Raw genomic sequence first — 22,410 nt, 5'->3', positions numbered from 1 at the left:
GCCACCTATGGGTCAAGAGAAGCCTCAGAATGAAACCTACCTTGCTGGCACTTTGGTCTTGGATTGTCCAGCCTCCAGAACTGTGAGAAATAAATGTTTGTGGCTTAAGCCACCCAGACTGTGGTATTTTGGCATGGCACCCTGAACTGTCTAATACGTCTCTCCACCCTACTTCAACCACATGACACTAGAGGGCTTGGAAGTTCTAGTGTCCCAGCTACCCAGCCAATCCAAACCAGACCAAGCAGAAACTGTCCTCTGGAATTTTCTGAATAGGAACTAATGGAGGGAAACCCCATCCTTTCTTGGGGGCAAAGCCAGGAAGATGGAAGCCTCATGCTGCCAACAGCCTGACTCCAACCTTGCAGGGAAAGTTGCTCTGAGAGCACAAAACTGATCTGCAGACTGAGGTGGAAACAGAGACAAGGGAAAGAGCCTGCAAATCCCGACAGCACTGGTGACTCTGAGACCAGGTATTCCTGAGGCTCAGCTGTTCCCTGCCCTGCACGTGGCTAACTTACTGACAAATGAACTTCCCTTCTTGCCTAAGGCAACTCAAGTGAATTTTCTGTCACTCACCCCAAAGAGCCCTGACTGCAGTGGCAGGGCATGGCAGGGCTGGGCTGGCTGGGACAGAGGACAGTGTGGGTGGAATCAGCTGTGACAGACACACAGAAAGTACAGTTATTGCATGGACTCCATGAGATCTTACTCCAGCCCCCACTGTGAGCAAGCCTGGGCTCATATGCTCAGTAGGTCAGAGTGAGGGATTTGGTCAGAGGTGGATGCTCAGGGTCATCTTTCTATGGGCCAGACCCTTCGTCATCAAAGGCTTTGCCATCAGAGATAGTTTTAGTCACATCTTGTGTTCACTTGATCAATTGCTGTTCTCCTAGTTTCAGAATCTTCAAATTAGCCTTCCCCACATGGATGATAGGAAGCAACAGGCATCCTGGCCAGAAGCCCAGACCAAGAACAGGGCTCCTGCCAGTCTGCCCAGGGTTCCAGAGGGCAAGACCAAGGGGTGGTGGGAGGAGCTCAGCCTGGGCAGCTGTGATATGTCCACGACTCTTGATCTGTCTCCAGGAACTTTTCACCCCTCAGGTGTGGGCCCCCACTGGGGCATACATGGGAAAGACAATGCCCATGTCCCCGACTAGTTCCCCTGTCAAAACAGGTCATTGCACCAACCACCCTCCTCCATTAAAACTGGACAGACCAAGGGTCACTTTCCTAATGGATGGGTCTTCTCGGTCCATCTCATGCTTCCAACAGGGCTCCATCCTGGGATGGGAACATACCAGGGCAGTCATTTTGACCCAGCCTCCAGCCAAAGCCAGTTCCCCTGTCAAGCAGGCCCTGGAGTTACACTGGAGGGTGACAGGCCTCATCTGGAAATTTCTTGTGAAAATTGTCAGTTTCTCACACAAGTACAGCCTGACAGTTTAATTCAAATTAAACCCAGAAGGAGACTGCTGCTTCAGTCTCAACTGCTATGTAGAGCAGTTGTGTGCTAGAAATTGTGCAGTCAGACACTGTGCAGATTGACTCAGTAGATACAGCAAGTACACACATAGGGCACCAACCAAGAATGAGTGCGTATACACACACACATGAATACGAACGACAGAAAATCTAGAAACAAACTGTTTTAATTTCAGGTGTCATGGAAGTTTTGTGTCATTTCCCCAAAAAAACACAAATTTTATTTTATGATTTAGTCTTGTTTTTATTTAGAATCACTTAAGGAAAAGGAGAGCTGAGTGCAGTGGCTCATACCTGTAATCCCAGCACTTTGGGAGGCTGAGGTAGAAGGATCATTTGAGCCCAGGAGCTCGAGAGCAGCCTGGGCAACATGGTGAAACCCCATCTCTATAAGAAAAACAAAAATTAGCCAGATGTGGTAGCGTGTACCTGTGGTCCCATTTACCAAGGAAACTGAGGTGGGAGGCTCACTTGAGCCTGGGAGGCAGAGGTTGCAGTGAACCGAGATCATGTCACTGCACTCCAGCCTGGGTGACAGAGTGAGAACCCATCTCAAAAACAAAAAAAAAGAGAAAGAGAGAAAAAGATAGGGAAAGAGAAAAGAAGAGAAAGAGGAGAGGAGAAGAGGGGATGGAGGAGAGAAGAGGAATGGAGAGGAGAAGAGAGGAATGATATCTGGTATCGGAAAACTTAAGTGGATGCATCTGAGAACTTTGAGCCTCCAGTTTCCACTGAATGCTCTGGTCTAAAAGAAGTAGCCCCCTTTCCTTGCTAAGAGAAAGGCAGCTGACCCTTGCCTGGAGACTAGGCAAAGAGCCTCCAACAAAGCCTTACAGCAGGATGAGGTGTGTCGTCATTGCTGCCCCACATTGACACCAGGCTATGGTCAGGCTATGGTCATTCCTCATCACGGCCCAAGGTCACAAGCACAATCTGCTCTGGGAGAATGATTTTTTTTTTTTTGCCAAAAATGTTGTAGGGGCTGCCTAGTGTGTGCTGGCAGAATCTGGGAGAGGAGGTGGAGGAGTGGACATAAGGGTGTTGGACCAGGGGGAGACTAAAGGCTGTATACACGAGAATACACTGACCTAGGAGGACGCTCAGGATTTAATGGCTTGGCAAGGACACCTGGGGCTGTAACATGCGCTGGAGTGGCTTCTAGAAATGTGGACGTAACAGTTGCTGCAGCGAATTAGGCGGAGATTATACAACTGCATTCACGAGGCATCAAAGAAGCCGGAAAATGCAGGGAGGTAGGAATGTTGGAATGGTTCGTTATATGCCAGCAGATTCAGAATCCACCACTTGACTATGTGCCCTTGGAGGCCTCACAGGAACTCCCCTCTCTAGGCTAACGAGGAAGGCACTAGTGAGAAGGGCACCTGAATCTTTCAGAGACTCAGTGGCATTATCCTTTGTAGGCCAGGATCGACAAGAGGAGATGTTGCCATTGGACCAGGCTTTGTGGTGTCAGTGGGAATGGTGGAAGACCAGAACAGCAGATGCCAGGTGGTGGCATGTCACCATCAACAACAATGTGGATGTAATTAACTTAATTGGTAGGAAGGCTAGAGTGATAACCAGGATCCCTTGACCTCCAGGGATCTCTTGTATTGGCTAAAAACTGCTGGCATTCCTGCATACCGCTGCACTCCAGCCTGGGTAACAGAGTGAGACCTTGTCTCAAAAACAAAACAAAACAAAACAAGTGTTGTTATAATGGCACCAATTGCATATGAAGTTCCTGAAATTCTGAGTTCCACTAATATGATTTGTGTGATTAAAAAAATCCATGCTTAAAAGCAACACACCAATAGAGGCAAGCAAACCATGTTTTGAACAAAATAACTATCAATGGTGATGGCACGTGGATCTCCCCTTTCAGAACCCTGAGATTCTCAGTGCCATTAGGCTAAGGGCTTTCTGCAGACAAGGTAACTATCAGAATCACATGGAGAATATCAGAGCCTGGAAGGACACTTGAGAATTTTCTATTTCAACCTTCTTCATTTACACAGAGACAAAACTGAAATTCAGAGAGTTCTGGTTTCTCAAGGCACACCACTACTCAATAAACACAGAGCCAGAAGCTAGATCTAGCTCAGTGTTCTTTTAAAGCTTTAAAAATTCCTCTCTGCTAGTAAAGCTTACAGCCTGGCAAGAATATAATATATACACACAAATACAGTTATTTCCAAAATAGTTTGGTCAGGGGCAGACCCTGCATTTCTCCAATTTATAATTTATTTTTAAGAATTGCAAAATGTGGGCCAGGCGTGGTGGCTCACGCCTGTAATCCCAGCACTTTGGGAGGTCGAGGTGGGCGGATCACGAGGTCAGGAGATCGAGACCATCCTGGCTAACACTGTGAAACCCCGTCTCTACTAAAAATGCAAAAAATTAGCTGGGAGTGGCAGCGGGTGCCTGTAGTCCCAGGTACTCGGGAGGCTGAGGCAGGAGAATGGCGTGAACCTGGGAGGCGGAGCTTGCAGTGAGCCGAGATCACGCCACTGCACTCCAGCCTGGGCAACAGAGTGAGACTCTGTCTCAAAAAATAAATAAATAAATAAAAATTTTTAAAAATTTGCAAAATGTGTCTCCAATATTCATAACAGGATGTCATTAACCAATCCCCATAGTGGGTTGGACATCGAGGTTGTTTCCAACTGTTTGCTTTTATAATTATTCATTATAATGCTGAAAAATTGGAATCAACCTAAATGTCCAACAATATAGGCTTTAATTCTCTATAAAGTGAATATCAAATAGCCATAGAAAAAACGTTAAAGACCCAGAAGTGTTGCTAACTGAGCAAAAATACGCCATTTCAGGTCAGATGCAGTGGCTCACACCTGTAATCCCAGCACTTGGAGGCTGAGGAGGGCAGATCACTTGAGTCCAGGAGCTGGAGACCAGCCTGGCCAACATAGCAAAACCACATTGTAAGGTACATGGATGTGCTTTGGTCAAGGAATAGGCCGAGGCGGATAGCCAGGCCTGCATGACACGAGTTTGGCGTACAAGCACACAGGTCCACTTGTAATATAACCTGTTTGTGTAAGTTCATACTTGGCTTTATGCCACTGTGGTCTGTAAAAGGTATAACTGCCCTGTTGACGCTGTGCATAAGAGACATGGCTCTTGGGGGCTTGGCTCAGCTCGGCTCAACATGGCTTGATATGATGAGCGCACTGGCACCCAGAGAAAGAGACAGCCAAAAGCCGTCCATCTGGCAGACAGATGGGAGGGAGCCAGGACACAGCTGGGCTTGCTCATGCCCAGAGAGAGAAGGAGTTAAGCTGCTGACCCTGAAGGCGAGGGAGAGCCGACTATGCAGCTGTGTGTGGGGGCAGCTGGCTCAAGCAGCTGAGACTGGGTGAACAGTTTAAGAATAAGCTGCTAATAAGAGAGCTAGTGTAAGGAAGCTGTTAATGAGAGCTGCCGCTGAATAAAACTATCTTTCATCTGCCTACAGCCCTCCGAAGGGTTTTTTCTGCTCACCCACCAACTCCCCTCAGACTTCAGCATGGGCTGGACCTGGACCCTAGAATCTGACACATATCTCTACTAAAAATACAAAAATTAGCCAGTGTGGTGGCACGTGCCTGTAATTCCAGCTACTAGGGTGGCTGAGGCACGATGATCGCATGAACCCAGGAGGCAGAGGTTGCAGTGAGCCAAGATCACGCCACTGCACTCCAGCCTGTGCAACAGAGCATGACCCTATCTCAAAAAAAAAAAAAAAAAAACAGTGAAAGACCATTTGTCCAGTATAAACTCTTTCAAAATATATACTCTAGCACAGAAAAGTCTAGAAATGTCATCAACGGTAATTTCAGGAAAGAATTCTAAAGTGATTTTTTCGGTTATCTGCATTTTTTTCTTTTATTTTTTTGAGATAGGGTCTTGCTCTGTCACCCAGGCTGGAGTGCAGTGACGTGCAGCCTCGACCTCCCAGGCTTAAGCAATCCTCCCACCTCCGTCTCCTGAGTAGCTGGCACTACAGGCACATGCCACCACCCCTGGCTAATTTTTGTATTCTTGTATTTTTTGCAAAGATGGGGTTTCGCCATGTTGCCCAAGCTGGTCTCAAGCAATCTGCCCACCTCGGCCTCCCAGAGTGCTGGGATTACAAGTGTGAGCCACGTGTGCCAGGCCAACGTTTTCTTTTCTATAATCACCATGACCATGGGTTTCATGTACCAACATTTTTCTAACAATAATATTTACAAAGCATACTATGAAAAATGTTCAAAGAGAATACAAAATTGTAAAAATCATATATAATTAGGTTTTTGCTTGTTTTTAAGGCAAGAAAGAGATTGTCCAGGAAGTTACTTCCACTTTGTGTTTTTCTGGTGAACTCATTAGGAACTCTAAAAAGTTCCAGGAGTAGAATCACAGGTCAAAGTGCCCTGGCTTTAACTTCTGGTTCAGAGAATCCTAACAACTTACATTATCACCAGCAAGGTCTTTGACTACACAAGGAACTCTCACCTTAAAGCGTTTCTCATCTGACATCAGCTGCTGGGCTTTCTGCTGATGTGTTGACACCAGAAGGCTTCTTGAGTTCTGTGTATTCGGCTGGCCTCCGGTGGCCCCATTATTATTTTCTGCCAGGTAAAGTTCAGTCACCTGTACACAGATCTCATCACTTATGATATGCTGCAGCTGGAATCAAACAAAGGCAAGCTGTTAGTGAACACGGAAAACATTTCCTCATTACACAGTCAATGTTCCTTTAACTGATCCAGTCACTCAACTCAAAAGAGGTTTTGGGTTTTTTTGGCTGGCAATTTTAGAAAATTCATCACACAAACCACTGTATCATTTTCTTGGAGAATAATCAAGCCAAGATTTTCTACCATATCAGTGATTCATTGTAAAACTTTCATATCTGTTTAAAATAAAAACTATAGATAACTCAGCTTAATGTACTGTTTATTTAAAATTCTAAGGATCTTTAAATAGCTTTCCATGGGTTATATATTTATTGCATTTTAAAATCATTTACAATTTGCTTTCACACATATTCTCCCTCATTTGATCCTCATAACTGCCTTGGGAAGCAGATTGGAGATAGAGTAGGGGCCTGTTAGGAGACAGATTTACACAATGCATAAGAAAGCTCACTATGAGCTGGGTGAGGAGGGGACACTTGGAGAATCATGAATGCAATATCTATGTCTATATTCCCAGCCCAACTACAAAGCCTGAAACTTTGTAGGTATTTAAGAAATAGCTGCTGAATTATTGCCTAGGGGTGCTCAGCTGAAGAAGCAGGGTTGGGACTAACAGTCAAGCTTCCTGACTCCTAGCCCAATACTTCTCCAAACACACCACCTATTTTTCTATATCTGATAGAAAGTATAGTGCTTAAGTTGTACATAATGTTAACTCACTTTCAATATAGGCCAATCATGATTGACTATCAGTAGTTTTTGCGACAATCTAAGAAACTAATGACTAGAAAGTTGAACCTTTCAGAGTTCCCATTCTCATGTCATATGCTATTTCTATTTTGAAATAAAAATACTTTCAAATGAAACTTTGTCCATCAAAATGACAGAGAAGTGAAAAATAGATATAAGAAGAAAGTAAAACATTAATTTCAATATCAATTTGTCTATTTTACTTTAAAATTATTATAACCACCAAGCCATTCTATTTTTAGGAAGCTACATTCTCTTTGAAGTGTTAGGAACTATGATAACTATTTATTCTTAACTTTAAGTCCTAAATGACCAGTATGTGTATTAGTAGATAACAGGACAAGAGCAAGGTCAGAAGGGTGACTGAGTGTGGCAGAAAGGGCAGTAACTCCAGCAACTGCAGATGGATAATGACAATGAATCCAGATAATGGATCTGATGCAATCATTCAAATAATGCTTATGAGTAACATAGGGAAAAGCTTCAGATACAGTGTTGTAGAGACAAAAAGGGCAAGGTGGAAAAAAATATGGAAAGCATGACTTCAATCATGCATACAGATGTTCCACTTTACACTTTTTTTGTTTTGTTTTGAGACAGGGTCTCGCTTCGTCACTCAGGCTGGAGTGCAGTGGCATCATGATCTTGGCTCACGGTAGCCTTGACTTCCTGGGCTCAAGCAAGTCTCCCACCTCAGCCTCCTAAGTAGCTGGGACTACAGGCATGTGTCACCATATCTAGCTAAGCTTTTGTATTTTTAGTAGAGATTGGGTTTTGCCATGTTGCTCAGTCTGGTCTCAAACTCCTGAGCTCAAGTAATCAGCCTTCCTTGGCCTCCTAAAGTGCTGGGATTACAGGCATGAGCCACCACCTCTACTTTATACTTTCTTGTTGAAATAGACTGCATTACTGATTCCCCACCCATGCCCTCTTTTTGGATATCTGGCCCCTCCTTGAGTCTCTGGAAAGGGCAGGACTACACATCCACGGACAACTAGGGAACTCCCACCCCCACTGCTAGGCAGATCAGATTCTCTCTCCTCTCATTGGAAACGACACAGAGAGTGCTCCATCGATTTTTTTGCAGATAAGCATCTGTATGGAAAGGTCCAGTAACACTGGGACCAGGGGCACTACCAGGGCAAGCCAAAGCCTCAGAGGCTGGAGGAGCCTGGTGTACATGCTGAATGTCCATCTGCAGAGCAAAGCACAAGCATGGAGCAGAAGTCCAGAGAAAGGCATGCAGGAAGGAAAAATAACCTCCCAGCCCAGTCCTTCCATGGTGTGGTCACATGTTGAGTTCTGTATTTAGATGTCTGTGAGATTGCCTATTGTATTCTTAATACAAATCCCTCTTAAGCCAGCCAGAATAGGCTAAGATAAATGTAATGACTTGACTTGGCTGGAGTGCAGTGGCGTGATCACGGCTCACTGCAGCCTCAACTTCCTGGGCTCAGGTGATCCTCCCACTTTAGACTCCTGAGTAGCTGGGACTAGAATCATGAGCCACCACACCCAGCTAATTTTTTGTATTTTTGTCATAAAAATATTACACTTTTCAGAAGAAATCATATATAACACACTGAAAATCAGTGATTGTTTTTCTTCTTTTTTTCTGTGAATGTGTAGATGTTTGAGTCTCTTGTATTTTTTCTTTTACACAGGATATGGACTGTTTGAAAACTATTTCATTATCTTCATCATCACCATTCATTTCAGACGCTTCAGATTTTCCTCTCTCCAAAAATGTTGATGTACAAACTGGTGTGGGGCCCTGGGTATCCACAGTCTTTTCAGGAGAGTCAGGAGTGCCTAAAACCTTTTCCTTCTTCTTACATAAAACCTGGCCTTTTGTAGATATCTGATTATTCGTTTTTGAAATACTTTCCATTTTCTGTAAAATCAAAGAAGGAAAATCATAATCAATTCCTTTTTAAACTAATTTCTTCCAAAGTAATCTTTCTTTCTTTTTAAATCGCCCCTCCATCAGCAGCTTTTGCATAAGTGCTGATTCTGATTATACGTTTCACTGATGTATATGATGGCTGCTCAAATGGAATATCCCAGTCTTTAAAGAGTTCTTTCTGACTTTTTCAGGTGGCATAAAATGACCCTGTGAGAGTCTTTCTCCAAACAGGTAGTTGTTCATCGTTTTAGCAACTATCTTGGCAATATCCTCAGACTCACACTCCACACTTGCATAGCCTTTGCTATTTCCAGTCATTTTTATTCTGGATAGTCTGAACCTTGTAACAGTGCCACACTGGGAGAAATAGGAAAGGATCAGAGTTTCGCTCAGTAGGTTAGAAAGGTGGCGCACATGCACTACTCCAGGCGAAAGGTGTTCTTGTTTTTTTCCCCAGATTATGCACTTGCGAACCTGTGCCAGAACTCGAGCAATCTGCCTGCCCTGGACTCCCAAAGTGCTGGAATTATAGGCATGATCCACCGCACCCAGCCTTGACTTTGAAATGTATGTTGTACATCCAGTCAGCAGTAAACTCTGAGGGAACACCAAAGATGAGGAGAATGAGAGAAGAGATACCTCCGGTTCAAGGAATTAAGAAGAGATGCTTTAAAAAAGGTTTTAAAGGGTTTTAAAAAGTCACTGTGGCTCATGCCTGTAGTCACAGCATTTTGGGAGGCCAAAGTGGGTGAACTGCTTGAGACTAAAAGTTTGAGACCACCCAGGGCAACATGGCAAAGCCCCATCTGTACAAAAAATACAATAAATTAGCTGGGCACAGTGGTGCCTGTCGTCCCAGCTACTCGAGAGGCTGAGGTGGGAAATTGAGGCTGCAGTGAACTGAGATCCATCACTCCACTCCAGCCTGGGTGACAGAGTGAGACCTTGTCTTTAAAAAAAAAAAAAAATCACTGTTTTAGGGTTTTCTGGATGAAATCTCTGTTTCCATTAAAAAAAAAAAAGGTGGAGACAGTATGCATTACTGATTTAAAATCATAATCAGACACTTAGAGTAAATAATTGTATCTATTATTTCAAAAACCAACCTCAGGATTATTAAAAGTTAGTTTTATTAGATTTTTTTAAAGATGTGCTGATTCACTCAGGTCTGTCACTTTTCTTCTAAAAGCAGCAAATGTATTTAACATTTTACTGAGATCCTCAACAGCTGCCATTTGCTTTGTATAGCAAATTGTTTACAAAGTAACTTTTTTCCATTTTTGATATTTTCATGAAAATTATGTTCTTCAGTTTTAAAGCCCCATCCCTCTCCCAAAGAAAGATTAATAACTACCAAGTAATTATTATTTAGGAAAATAACAACAACAAGCATAAGAACAAAAACTCCATCTTTTAAACACTTCTGGAACATGGGTAAGCATCCAAAGTCAAGACCTTCTGGGCCCAATGGAGGTGCTAGGCTGCCTCAGGACACCATCAGCACTTCCCCATCCACAACAGCCTCAACAGGTGGGAGCCATGCACGGATCCTGGGGGGCTTCCTGTTCCACAAGCTCCCCTCTCTTTTTCCTCTCCACCCTTGCTGTTGGGCCTCCCCTCTGAATCTGCATAACAAAGGCAGCAGGGTCTTTAATACTGTTCAGCTTTGTAAATGGAGACAAGATACTCTAGAAAACTGAGAGATTCCCTGGTCCAGTCTGGGGGAGGAAAAAATATGCAGTGTAGCATAGATGGTTTTACTTGTCCACTCAGACACACGCTCATACTTATTAGATGGATGTATCAGATGCTTCAAAAGTCCTAACGTGTAGTAGCACAAAGGTTGCTTGTAAAAAAGATGTTGCAAAATGATAAAAATTTCTGCAGCAGTTCAGGCTCCTGAGGACAAAGCTCATTCTGATAAGTAGTTATTTTGACATGCACAACAGCTGTGCCTATAAGTCCTGTGTTCAGAGGGTTTCATTTAGACTGCAGGAAGTTGGAATCCAAGTTTGAAAGGCTGTCTGCTGACAAAATGTGCTATATCCATCAATGGACTTCTACTCTGTAATGAAAGGAACAAACTATCAAAACATGTTATATTAAGGGAGGAGAACACCGCTCATATTGTCTTACATCCAATTTCTGCTTCCAAAGAAAGAAGAAGAAAAAGCTAAAAGGCAGAAATGAACTCCACAGGCAGATAGCCTGTGCATACCCTAGGCCTGGTACTTAAAAGTCAACCCCTCACCTAACTGCTTGTGTTATCTATAGATTCCAGACATTGTATGGAAAAGCACTGTGAAAATCCTTGTCCTGTTCTGTTTCATTCCAATTGCTGATGCATGCAGCCCCCAGTCACATACCCCCTGCTTGATCAATTGATGACCAACCCTCCCACACAGACCCCCTTAGAGTTGTAAGCCCTTAAAAGGGACAATAATTGCTCACTCAAGGAACTTGGCTTTTGAGATGCAAGTCTGCTGAAGCTCCTAGCTGAATAAAGCTCCTTCCTTCTTTAATGCAGTGTCTGCGGGTTGTCTGCAGCTCATCCTGCTACATTTCTTGGTTCCCTGACTGGGAAGTGAGGTGATTGGCAGATGGTCGAGGCAGCCTCTTAGGTCACTTAGGCCTGCCCTGTGGAGCATCCCTGCAGGGGACTCTGACCTGCTCTTTGGATCCAAAGAGCGCTGCCAGGTAGGCAATTGCCTCAGAGGGATGCCTCACCAGAGCAGCTTGTGGCCGGCCCCTGTGGAGGATCAATGCAGTGGCTGAACACTGGGAAGGAACTGGCACTTGGAGTCCAGACACCTTGGTAAAACTGGTCTATGGAACTTGCCCACTCCTTTTGAGTGGAAGCATGGCCTGATCACCCACAGCATGCCTATACCGGCACTTTGGTTTTTGTTTTTGACTTGACTTGGATTGCTTGATACTTTGGTTTTGGTTTTGACCTGGCTTGGATTTGTTGATACTCTGATTTCGGTTTTGAGTCTGGTTTGGTGTAAACTGTAAAAGTGTGTGTATGCCCTTTTTACCCATTCTTTGTTTTGGTGTGCCGGTGGTGTGCGTGTGGTGTTTTGTTTCAAGGAAACATGGGTCAGGCACAGAGTAAGCCCACCCCACTAGGAACTATGTTGAAAAATTCCAAGAAAGGATTTAAGGGAGATTATGGTGTTACTATGACACCAGGAAAATTTAGAACTTTGTGAGAAATAGACTGGCCAGTATTAGACGTGGGTTGGCCATCAGAAGGAAGCCTGGACAGGTCCCTTGTTTCAAAGGTATAGCACAAGGTAACCTGTAAGCCAGGGAGCCAGACCAGTTCCCATACATAGACACTTGGTTACAGCTGCTTTTAGATGCCCCCCAACAGTGGTTGAGAGATCAGCAGCATAAGTGGCTGGAAGAGGCAAGGAAAGACCAGCAGAGAGAGAGAGAGGAAAGAGATAGACAGGAAAAGAGGCAAAGAAAGAGAAGAAGAGACAGAGAAACAAAGAGGGAGTCAAGGAGAGGGAGAGAGAGAGAAACAGAGAGAGGCAGAGAGTGAGAGGAAGAGACAGAGGCAAAAGGAAAGTCAGAGAGGCAGAAAGTCAAAGGTAGTAAGAGAGAGAAAGAGAGAGAGATATACAAGTAGTTAAAAAAAATACCCCCGGAGGCTGAGGCAGGAGAATGGCATAAACCCCGGAGGCGGAACTTGCAGTGAGCTGAGATCCGGCCACTGCACTCCAGCCTGGGTGACAGAGCCAGACTCCGTCTCAAAAAAAAAAAAAAAAAAAAATACCCTATTCCTTTAAAAGACAAGGTAAATTTAAAACCTATAATTGATAACTAAAGGTATTCTCCATAACCCTATAACACTCCAATACCACTTTGTTGTCAGTGTAAACGAGGGCATACCCTGAAAGCACTGAGGCCACTGATAACCCATAGCCTTCCTATCAAAAAATCCTTAACCCAGTAACCCACGGATGGCCCAAATGCATTCGATGTGTAGCAGAAACTGCTTTGCTAACAGAAGAAAGTAGAAAAATAAGTTTTAAAGGAAACCTCATTGTGAGCACACCTCACCAGTTCAGAAGTATCCTAAGTCAAAAAAAAAAAAAGGCAAAAAGGTAGCTTACTAACTTAAAAATCTTAAAGTATAGGGCTATTCCATTAAAAAAAAAGATAATTTAACATTAATCACTGAAAATTCCCAGCCGGGTGCGGTGGCTCAAGCCTGTAATCTCAGCACTTTGGGAGGCTGGGGTGGGCAGATCACAAGGTCAGGAGATGGAGACCATCCTGGCTAACCCTTGAAACCCCGTCTCTACTAAAAAATACAAAAAACTAGCCAGGCGAGGTGGCGGGTGCCTGTAGTCCCAGCTACTCAGGAGGCTGAGGCAGGAGAATGGTGTAACCCGGGAGGCGGAGCTTGCAGTGAGCTGAGATCCGGCCACTGCACTCCAGCCTGGGCGACAGAGCAAAACTCCGTCTCAACAACAAGTTTCCTAACAGAGATCTAAATCGTAATTACCATACAAAGGTCCAGCCAGACCTAGGAGAAACTCCCTTCAGGACAGGAGGGTAGAGGGTTCCTTCGGGGTAATTGAAGGGAAAAAAAAAAATAAGCCTTTTATACCAATTCTAAGTTAATTTGGACTAAACAAGGTCTTACTAATAGCAAAGGATAATTGAAATCCCAAATTTACAAGATTTTCAACAAAAGTAAAGTTTGCTAAAAGTTAACAGTGTAACATGTATTATAGTAACTTCTAATCTTGTGGCCTTAGACCGTCTAGTCCACAGACACAAAAGAAGTTTGCTTTGGAAAAGAGAGATTATCATCTTTGAAAAAAGAAAGGAAAAAATGGAGGCAGAATTTACGTAAAAGAATGCTGCATGGTAAATTCTTATCCTGAAATAAGTTAACTGGTTGTTTAAAGAAAGAAATGTTTGTAATAAGTCAGAAAGTTGAGACATGTCTAAGAATTGTCTGCGAAAGTCATGAAAAAAATATATGCAATAAATGTTGTATAATTTAAAAGTAATTAGGCCTCCTGAATGTAAAACTATTGAAAAACCAGTTTATACGCAAGATGTTTAAGGAAAGTAAAATATACTTCTGGTAAAAAGATTATAAGGAGGCACAAGAATGTGGATTTTTTACCTACATTAAAAGGTTAAAAAAAATTGTTTTCAAGGTTTAAGCAAGCCTTAAAACATTAGTTGTAAAGAAAATTCTGGGTGTAAACGTATTAGCTAAAGTTAAAGGGGTATCATCCAGTTTTTCTGTGAACTGGACCTGAAAGTAAAAACACAACGAGTTTTTCTTAAAGCACTAACCTACTCTTTAACAAAAATTATAAAAGGTTAAAAAGAGTCTATAAAAATCTTACCTTATGGTCAGACATTAAAAATTGAATAAATATGTCTACAAAGTTTTATTAAAACTATGTTTTTCATTAATAACACACTAATATAAAGGTGAAATTTAGCTTATCTGGTATAAAAATCATACAGAAAGCATTGTCAAACATAAAATGGTGTCTGGCTTTCTTTGGTCTAAAAACTAATAAAAATAAGTGCTAAAGGAAATTTCTCAGTAAGAAGGCACCAAGGACTATAAAGTCCACTGCTGATATCCCCACATTTAAAACAAACGGTCCTGGGAAGGACCCTATCTTGTGCTACCAAGCACTGACACTGCTGTTCATACAGCAATAAAGGAATGGATTCATCACACCCGAGTCAAGAAAGTGCCAACCCCTCCAGAGTTGTGGGCCATAGTCCCAGGGGAAAACCCTACCAAACTAAAGCTAAGAAAAGTTTAACTCTTTCATCTATTCTATTACTCTTTCTTCTTTCCTCGCTGTATTGCTGATCATCTAGTTATTAACATAACCAAGTCAATTTCACCTCAAACTATTGCATTTAATGCTTGCTTTGTTATAACCTGTGGGGACTTGCCAAGTCAAAGACAGCTCTCTATTTCAGAAAAGTACTTCTGTCCCTCTTGACTCTCCTCAGACTAGGCATTAGTAAGTTACGACCATTTAATTTGAGGAGATTTCAATAAAGACCCCAGTGTCAACCAGGAGTCTTGCCCCCTGGCTCCCCGCGATGTAGAACTTCTATCCCATAGTTGATCCAATATTCTGTGGACCACTAAAGAGCAAGGATGGACTGCCCCAACCAGTTTTTGTAATATCCTAAAATCATACATTCATTTTACTGGAGGATCATAGAAGTTAAAGACTTAAAACAAACCTTGACAATTAACACAGGATACCAAGATGGAAATGCCTGGTTGGAATAGATCAAATATTCTGTCTGCATGTTAAACAAAAGCAATTGTTATGCTTGTGCACATGGCAGACCAAAAGTCCACATTGACCACTTTTCACTAAGGTGGTCCTCCAGTCAACCAGGCATGGACTACATGGTAGCTCTTTTCCAAGATTCTACAGCCTTGAATAACAAGTTGTGCCAAGCTCTCTCTCTGCTATGTCCCAAAGGTCAACACCCTGAAGGTCAGCCCCTGAGGGCCATCCAGCTTCCGTCTCCCGACACTAAGTTCACTCCGTGTCTGTCAAGACAGGGAGGAAACATAGCATTCCTTGGAGACCTGAAGGGATGCAGTGAGCTTAAGAATTTTCAAGAGCTTAGCAATAAGTTAGCCCTTGTTCATCCCTGAGTGGATGTGTGGTGGTATTGTGGTGGACCTTTACTGGACACTCTGCTGAATAACTGGAGTGGCACTTGTACTTTTGCCCAATTGGCTATCCCTTTCACCCTGGTATTTCATCAACTAGAGGGAGGGTGGGTATTAGAAGAAGGATGGGTCCGGTTATTAGACGGAACAATAGCTGTGCCACTACTGCTAGGAGCTGCAGTCATACTGGCTGTGTATGAGACCACCCACCTAGGCCAAGAGTCACTTGAAAAGATGTTAAGCTGGTACTTCTACATCTCATGTCTGTCAACTCTTGCAAAAACAGTGGCACAGCAGTGTGTCACCTCCCAGCAGCACAATGCTAGGCAAGGTCCAACTGTACTGCCTGGCATACAGGCTTATAGAACAGCCCCCTTTGAAGATCTCCAAGTAGACTTCACCGAGATGTCCAAATGTGGAGATCTCATCCATAGGTTTGGACTGCTCTTATGAATTGGGTTGGACAATGGGCTGGTGTTTGTGGCTGACTTGTTACAGAGGACAGCAAAGGTGATCGGGTGTAGATCAAGGATTAGAACATAGCACCCCTTGTGGCCACGTGAAAAGGACCCCAGACCATCATCTTGACCACTCCCACAGCTGTAAAAGCAAAAGGAATCCCAGCCTGGATCTACCACAGCCACGTGAAACCCACAGCACCTGAGACCTGGGAGGTGAGACCAAGCCTGGACAATCTCTGCAAAGTGACTCTGAAGAAGATGACAAGACCTGCTCCAGTCACACCCGGAAGCTGACTGGTCCATGCATGGTCGAAACATGAGGAAACTCACTATGGGACTTATTTTCCTTAAATTTTGGACTTTTACAGTAGGGACTTCAATTGACCTTCCTCAAAATAAGGACTGTTCCCAGTGTATACATCAGGTCACTAAGGTAGGGCAAAAAGTTAAAACTGTCTTTTTGTTCTATAGATATTATAAATGTGCAGGAACTCTAATAGGGACTTGTTTGTATAATGTCACCCAGTACAAGGTATGTAACCCAGGAAGTGACCAGCCTGATGTGTGTTATAACCCATCTGAGCCCCCTATGGTTACAGTTTTTAAAATAAAATTAAAAACAGCCACCTGGTGGGGTCTAGGCCAAACTAAAAAGAATCCATTTAGTAAATTCCCAAAGTTGCAAACTGTGTGGGCCTACCCAGAGTCCCACCAGGACTGGACAGCCCCCACTGGATTATACTGGATATGCAGGCATAGAGCTTATGCCAAATAACCCTACCAGTGGGCAGGTAGTTGTGTGATTTGCACTATTTAACCATCCTTCTTTCTACTGCCCATAAAAACAGGTGAACTCCTGGGCTTCCCTGTCTATGCTTCCTGCAAACAAACACAAACAAAAAAACAAACAAACAAAGCTATAGGTAATTGGAAAGATGATAAATGGCCCCCTAAAAAAGTCATACAATACTATGAGCCTGCTACTTGGTCACAAGACAGCTCGTGGGGATACCGGACACCCTTTATATGCTCAACCAAATCATAAGGTTACAAGCTGTCTTAGAGGCCAGGTGTGGTGGCTCACACCTGTAATCCCAGCACCTTGGGAGGCCAAGGTGAGTGGACCACGAGGTCAGGAGACCAAGACTATTGTGGCTGACATGATGAAACCCCATCTCTATTAAAAATACAAAAAATTAGCTGGGCATTGTGGCAGGTGCCTGTGGTCCCAGCTACTGAGGAGGCTGAGGCAGGAGAATGGCGTGAACCCAGGAGGTGGAGGTTGCAGTGAACTGGGATGTGCCACTGCACTCCAGCCTTGGTAACAGAGTGAGACTCCATCTCGAAAAAAGAAAAAGAAAAAAAAAAAAGAAATAATCACTAGTGAAACTGGCAGAGCCTTTACTATTCTACTATTCTAGGCCGGCAAGAAATTAAGATGAGAAATGCTATCTATCAAAATAGATTGGCTCTCAACTACTTGCTAGCAGCTGAGAGAGGAGTCTGTGGGAAGTTTAACCTTACCAATTGCTGTCTATACATAGATGAACAAGAGCAAGTAGTTGAAGACATAAAGATATGACAAAACTGGTACATGTGCCCATGCAAGGGTGGCATGTATTTAATCCTGGGGCCATGTTTAGAAAATGGTTCCCAGCACTAGGAGGATTTAAAACTTTTATAACAGAAATTATAATAGTAATAAGAACCTGCTTACTACTCCCTTGTTTGCTACCTGTACTCCTTCAAATGATAAAAAGCTTCATCACTACTTTAGTTCACCAAAATTCTTCAGCACAAGTGTACTATATAAATAACTATCAATCTGTCCTACAAGAAGACATGGGTAGTGAGGATAAAAGTGAGAACTCTCACTTTGAGTGAAGTTCTCAAAGGGGGAATTAAGGGAGGAGAACACCCCTCATATTGTCTTATGCCCAATTTCTGCCTCCAAAGAAAGAAGAAGTAAAAACAAAAAGACAGAAATGAAATCCACAGGCAGATAGCCCAGCCTGCACCCTGGGCCTGGTAGTTAAAAATCAACCCCTCACCTAACTGCTTGTGTTATCTATAGATTCCAAACATTGTATGGAAAAGCATTGTGAAAATCCCTGTCCTGTTCTGTTCCATTCCAATTACTGGTGCATGCAGCCCTCAGTCACAACCCCCTGCTTGCTCAATCAATCACGATCCTCTCACGCAGACAGCCTTAGAGTTGTAAGCCCTTAAAAGGGAGAGGCATTGCTTACTTGGGGAGCTTGGCTTTGAGATGCAAGTCTGCCAAAGCTCCCAGCTGAATAAAGCCCCTTCCTTCTTTAACACAGTATCTGAGGAGTTTTGTCTGTGGCTCGTCCTGCTACAATATGTCATGGAACAACCTCAAAAACATTAGCTAAGTAAAAAAGCCAGACATGAAACCACATATTGTATAATTCCATTGATTTGAAATGTCCAAAAAAGGCAAATTTATAGACAGAAATGGGCTGATTTACCTCTAGAGGCAGGGATTCAAGCTCTCTAGACTACATGTGATACATACATGAGAAAAAAATAAGGAAAAGAAAAGAAAATTAAATATAAATAAATGGAAATAATACTTCTCCCTGATCATAAAGAAAATCACATTCTTTTTGTAATAATTTGGAATACAAACTATGAAGAAAAGTCTGTAATTTTGCCACTCAAAACATTCTGGTTTGTTACTTTTTACACTTTTTTATGCATATAAACATTTTAAAAAGTAGAATCATTATATAGTCTTTTGTCACTATATTTTGGACATATTTCTATGGCAATAAATCTATCCTTGGCATCATCATTTTTAATAGCTTGATATCTATTAATTTAATCATTGCCACTCCAGAAGTAAATTTTCTTATACATATATTTTAATGGATTAGAGAAAACATTTTTGGATTGAATTCATGTAAGTAGAGTTTCTGGAGGAAAATAACATAAAACAGTTTTAGGGTTTTTAATAGAAATTTTCAAATTATCCTGCAGAAAAATTGGTTCAGTTTATACTCCCACAAATAGGGGCAGAGCGCCACATTCCCCCTTCCATTTGTACTCCTTACTGGTTTTTAAGCAGAAAATCTCATTGTTTTCATTATATTTATTTGGTTTCTAATGCTTTTGAATCTTTTGTGTGTGTGTGTGTGACAGAGTCTTGCTCTGTCATCCAGGCTGGGCTGCAGTGGCATGATCTGATCCTGGCTCACTGCAACGTCTGCTTCCTGGGTTCAAGCTATTCTCCTACCTCAGCCTCCTGAGTAGATGGGATTATAGGTATCCACCACCACGCCTGGCTAATGTTTGTATCTTTAGTACAGACATGGTTTCAACATGTTGGTCAGGCTGGTCTCACATTCCTGACCTCAGGTGGTCCTCTTGCCTTGGTCTCCCAAAGTTATGGGATTATAGGCATGAGCCACCACACCCAGCCAGCACAGCTAACTTCTGATGAGACTACCTCAGACAAGTTACGTACTGTCTCTGAGCCTCTGTGTTCTCATCCATGAAACGGGTTTAATCACCCAGATTTGTTGAGATAATTAAAAGAGAGAATACCTGCAATGCAACAGCACCATGCTAACACAGCTGACTCATCAGTTTCAGTGCTGGTCTGTCCTCTCTCACCTTCAATTGCAAGGCCCCTTGCTGTCCTTTTGCCACCAGCAGAAGTGTGTTCCCCCGGGAGGCTGCCATCAGTTGCAGGTTTCTTTGCTCTGTTTGGTATGTCCCTTTCCCAGGCACCCAGGCGATGGCCACTGGTGATCTGACTTTAAGCTTTGAGTGCCCAGGTGTGACCTATGGCCAGTCCCTGTCTGATCTGTGCCCCACTTTCTCATGTCCAAAATGAGAAGTCAGTTCTCTCCAATGTCTTTCCTATGGCTTTAAGAGGAGGTATGTACTTCTCACTTGGAGGAGGGGCTGGCAAAACCACTTGAATTTTAATTTGAATTGAGGCATCTTGGCAGAGGTTGTAAAATGTCCTCTCACACCTGTACTACCACACCTAGCTAATTTTTTGTATTTTTTGTAGAGGCAGGGTTTTGCCATGTTGCCTTAGCTGCTTTTTTGATACTCCATCAAAACTTGATTTTTCTTGAACTTTGGATATTTTACCCTTGCATGATATTATAATATCACGCCTTGGTCACTTCACAAATAATGGTTCACTGAGCTCTTCTATATGCTGATACATTTGATTTTATGGTATCAAAATACATTCATCAATATCACCATCAATCTCATCAGAATACATTTGGAAAACTATGGTGGATAAAAGTTTTCTAAAATTCTAATTTTTTTATTCAAAAGCTTGAGTTTTGTTATTAGCAATTTTATTGTTAAATTTTATTATGACCTTTCTGTTGTTTTCCTTGAAATAACAGAATCTCCCTTTTTCTATTTTTTTTTTTTTTTTTGTTTTTGAGACGGAGTCTCGTTCTGTCGCCCGGGCTGGAGTGCAGTGGCCAGATCTCAGCTCACTGCAAGCTCCGCCTCCCGGGTTTACGCCATTCTTCTGCCTCAGCCTCCCGAGTAGCTGGGACTACAGGCACCAGCCACCTCGCCCGGCTAGCTTTTTGTATTTTTTAGTAGAGACGGGGTTTCACCGTGTTAGCCAGGATGGTCTCGAACTCCTGACCTCGTGATCCGCCCATCTCGGCCTCCCAAAGTGCTGGGATTACAGGCTTGAGACACCGCGCCTGGCCCCTTTTTCTATTTTTTTGTGTCCTCTTTTATTTCATTGAGCAGTGGTTTGTAGTTCTCCTTGAAGAGGTCCTTCACATTCCATGCTCATGGATAGGAAGAATCAATATCATGAAAATGGCCATACTGCCCAAGGTAATTTATAGATTCAATGCCATCCCCATTAAGTTACCATGACTTTCTTCACAAAATTGGAAAAAACTACTTTAAAGTTCATATGGAACCAAAAAAGAGCCTGCATTGCCAAGACAATCCTAAACCAAAAGAACAAAGCTGGAGGCATCACGCTACCTGACTTGAAACTATACTACAAGGGTACAGTAACCAGAACAGCATGGTACTGGCACCAAAACAGATATAGACCAATGGAACAGAACAGAGCCCTGAGAAATAATACCACACATCTACAACCATCTGATCTTTGGCAAACCTGACAAAAACAAGAAATGGGGAAAGGATTCCCTATTTAATAAATGGTGCTGGGAAAACTGGCTAGCCATAAATAGAAAGCTGAAATTGGATCCCTTCCTTACACCTTACACAAAAATTAATTCAAGATAAATTAGAGACTTAAATGTTAGACCTAAAACCGTAAAAACCCTAGAAGAAAACCTAGGTAATACCATTCCGGACATAGGCATGGGCAAGGACTTCGTGTCTAACACAGCAAAAGCAATGGCAACAAAAGCCAAAATTGACAAATGGGATCTAATTAAACTAAAGAGCTTCTGTACAGCAAAAGAAACTACCGTCAGAGTGAACAGGCAACCTATGGAATGGGAGAAAATTTTTGCAATCTACTCATCTGACAAAGGGCTAATATCCAGAATCCACAAAGAACTCAAAATTTACAAGAAAAAAACAACTCCATCAAAAACTGGGCAAAGGATATGAACAGACATTTCTCAAAAGAAGACATTTATGCAGCCAACAGACACATGAAAAAATACTCATCATCACTAGCCATCAGAGAAATGCAAATCAAAACCACAATGAGATACCACCTTACACCAGTTAGAGTGATGATCATTAAAGAGTCAGGAAACAACAGATGCTGGAGAGCATGTGGAGAAATAGGAACACTTTTACACTGTTGGTGGGACTGTAACCCAGTTCAACCATTGTGGAAGACAGTGTGGCCATTCCTCAAGGATCTAGAACTAGAAACACCATTTGACCCAGCCATCCCATTACTGGGTATATACCCAAAGGATTATAAATCATGCTGCTATAAAGACACATGCACATGTATGTTTATTGTGGCACTATTCACAATAGCAAAGACTTGGAACCAACCCAAAGGTCCATCAATGACAGATTGGATTAAGAAAATGTGACACATATACACCATGGAATATTATGCAGCCATAAAAAAGGATGAGTTCATGTCCTTTGTAGGCACATGGATGCAGCTGGAAACCATCATTCTGAGCAAACTATCAAAAGGAAAGAAAACCAAACACGGCATGTTCTCACTCATACGTGGGAATTGTACAATTGAACCAACACTTGGACACAGGGTGGGGAACATCACACACTGGAGCCTGTCGTGGGTTGCGGGGAGGGGGGAGGAATAGCTTTAGGAGGTATACCTAAGGTAAATGACAAGTTAATGAGTGCAGCACACCAACATGGCACATGTATACATATGTAACAAGCCTACACATTGTGCACATGTACCCTAGAAGATAAAACACACACACATAAAAAAAG

General features: G+C 42.7%; 1 pseudogene; it reads right to left on the bottom strand.

The window, feature by feature from the left end:
* Positions 1 to 749: 749 nt before the first annotated feature.
* LOC111522910 lies at positions 750 to 19,689 on the bottom strand (annotated as a pseudogene).
* Between the last annotated feature and the right edge of the window lie 2,721 nt (positions 19,690 to 22,410).

The sequence above is a fragment of the Piliocolobus tephrosceles genome, chromosome 6 (assembly GCF_002776525.5).
Source record: "Piliocolobus tephrosceles isolate RC106 chromosome 6, ASM277652v3, whole genome shotgun sequence".
In the NCBI taxonomy this organism is placed as follows: domain Eukaryota; kingdom Metazoa; phylum Chordata; class Mammalia; order Primates; family Cercopithecidae; genus Piliocolobus; species Piliocolobus tephrosceles.
Note: the sequence above shows the minus strand (reverse complement) of the source record. Positions and strands in the feature narration are given on the sequence as shown.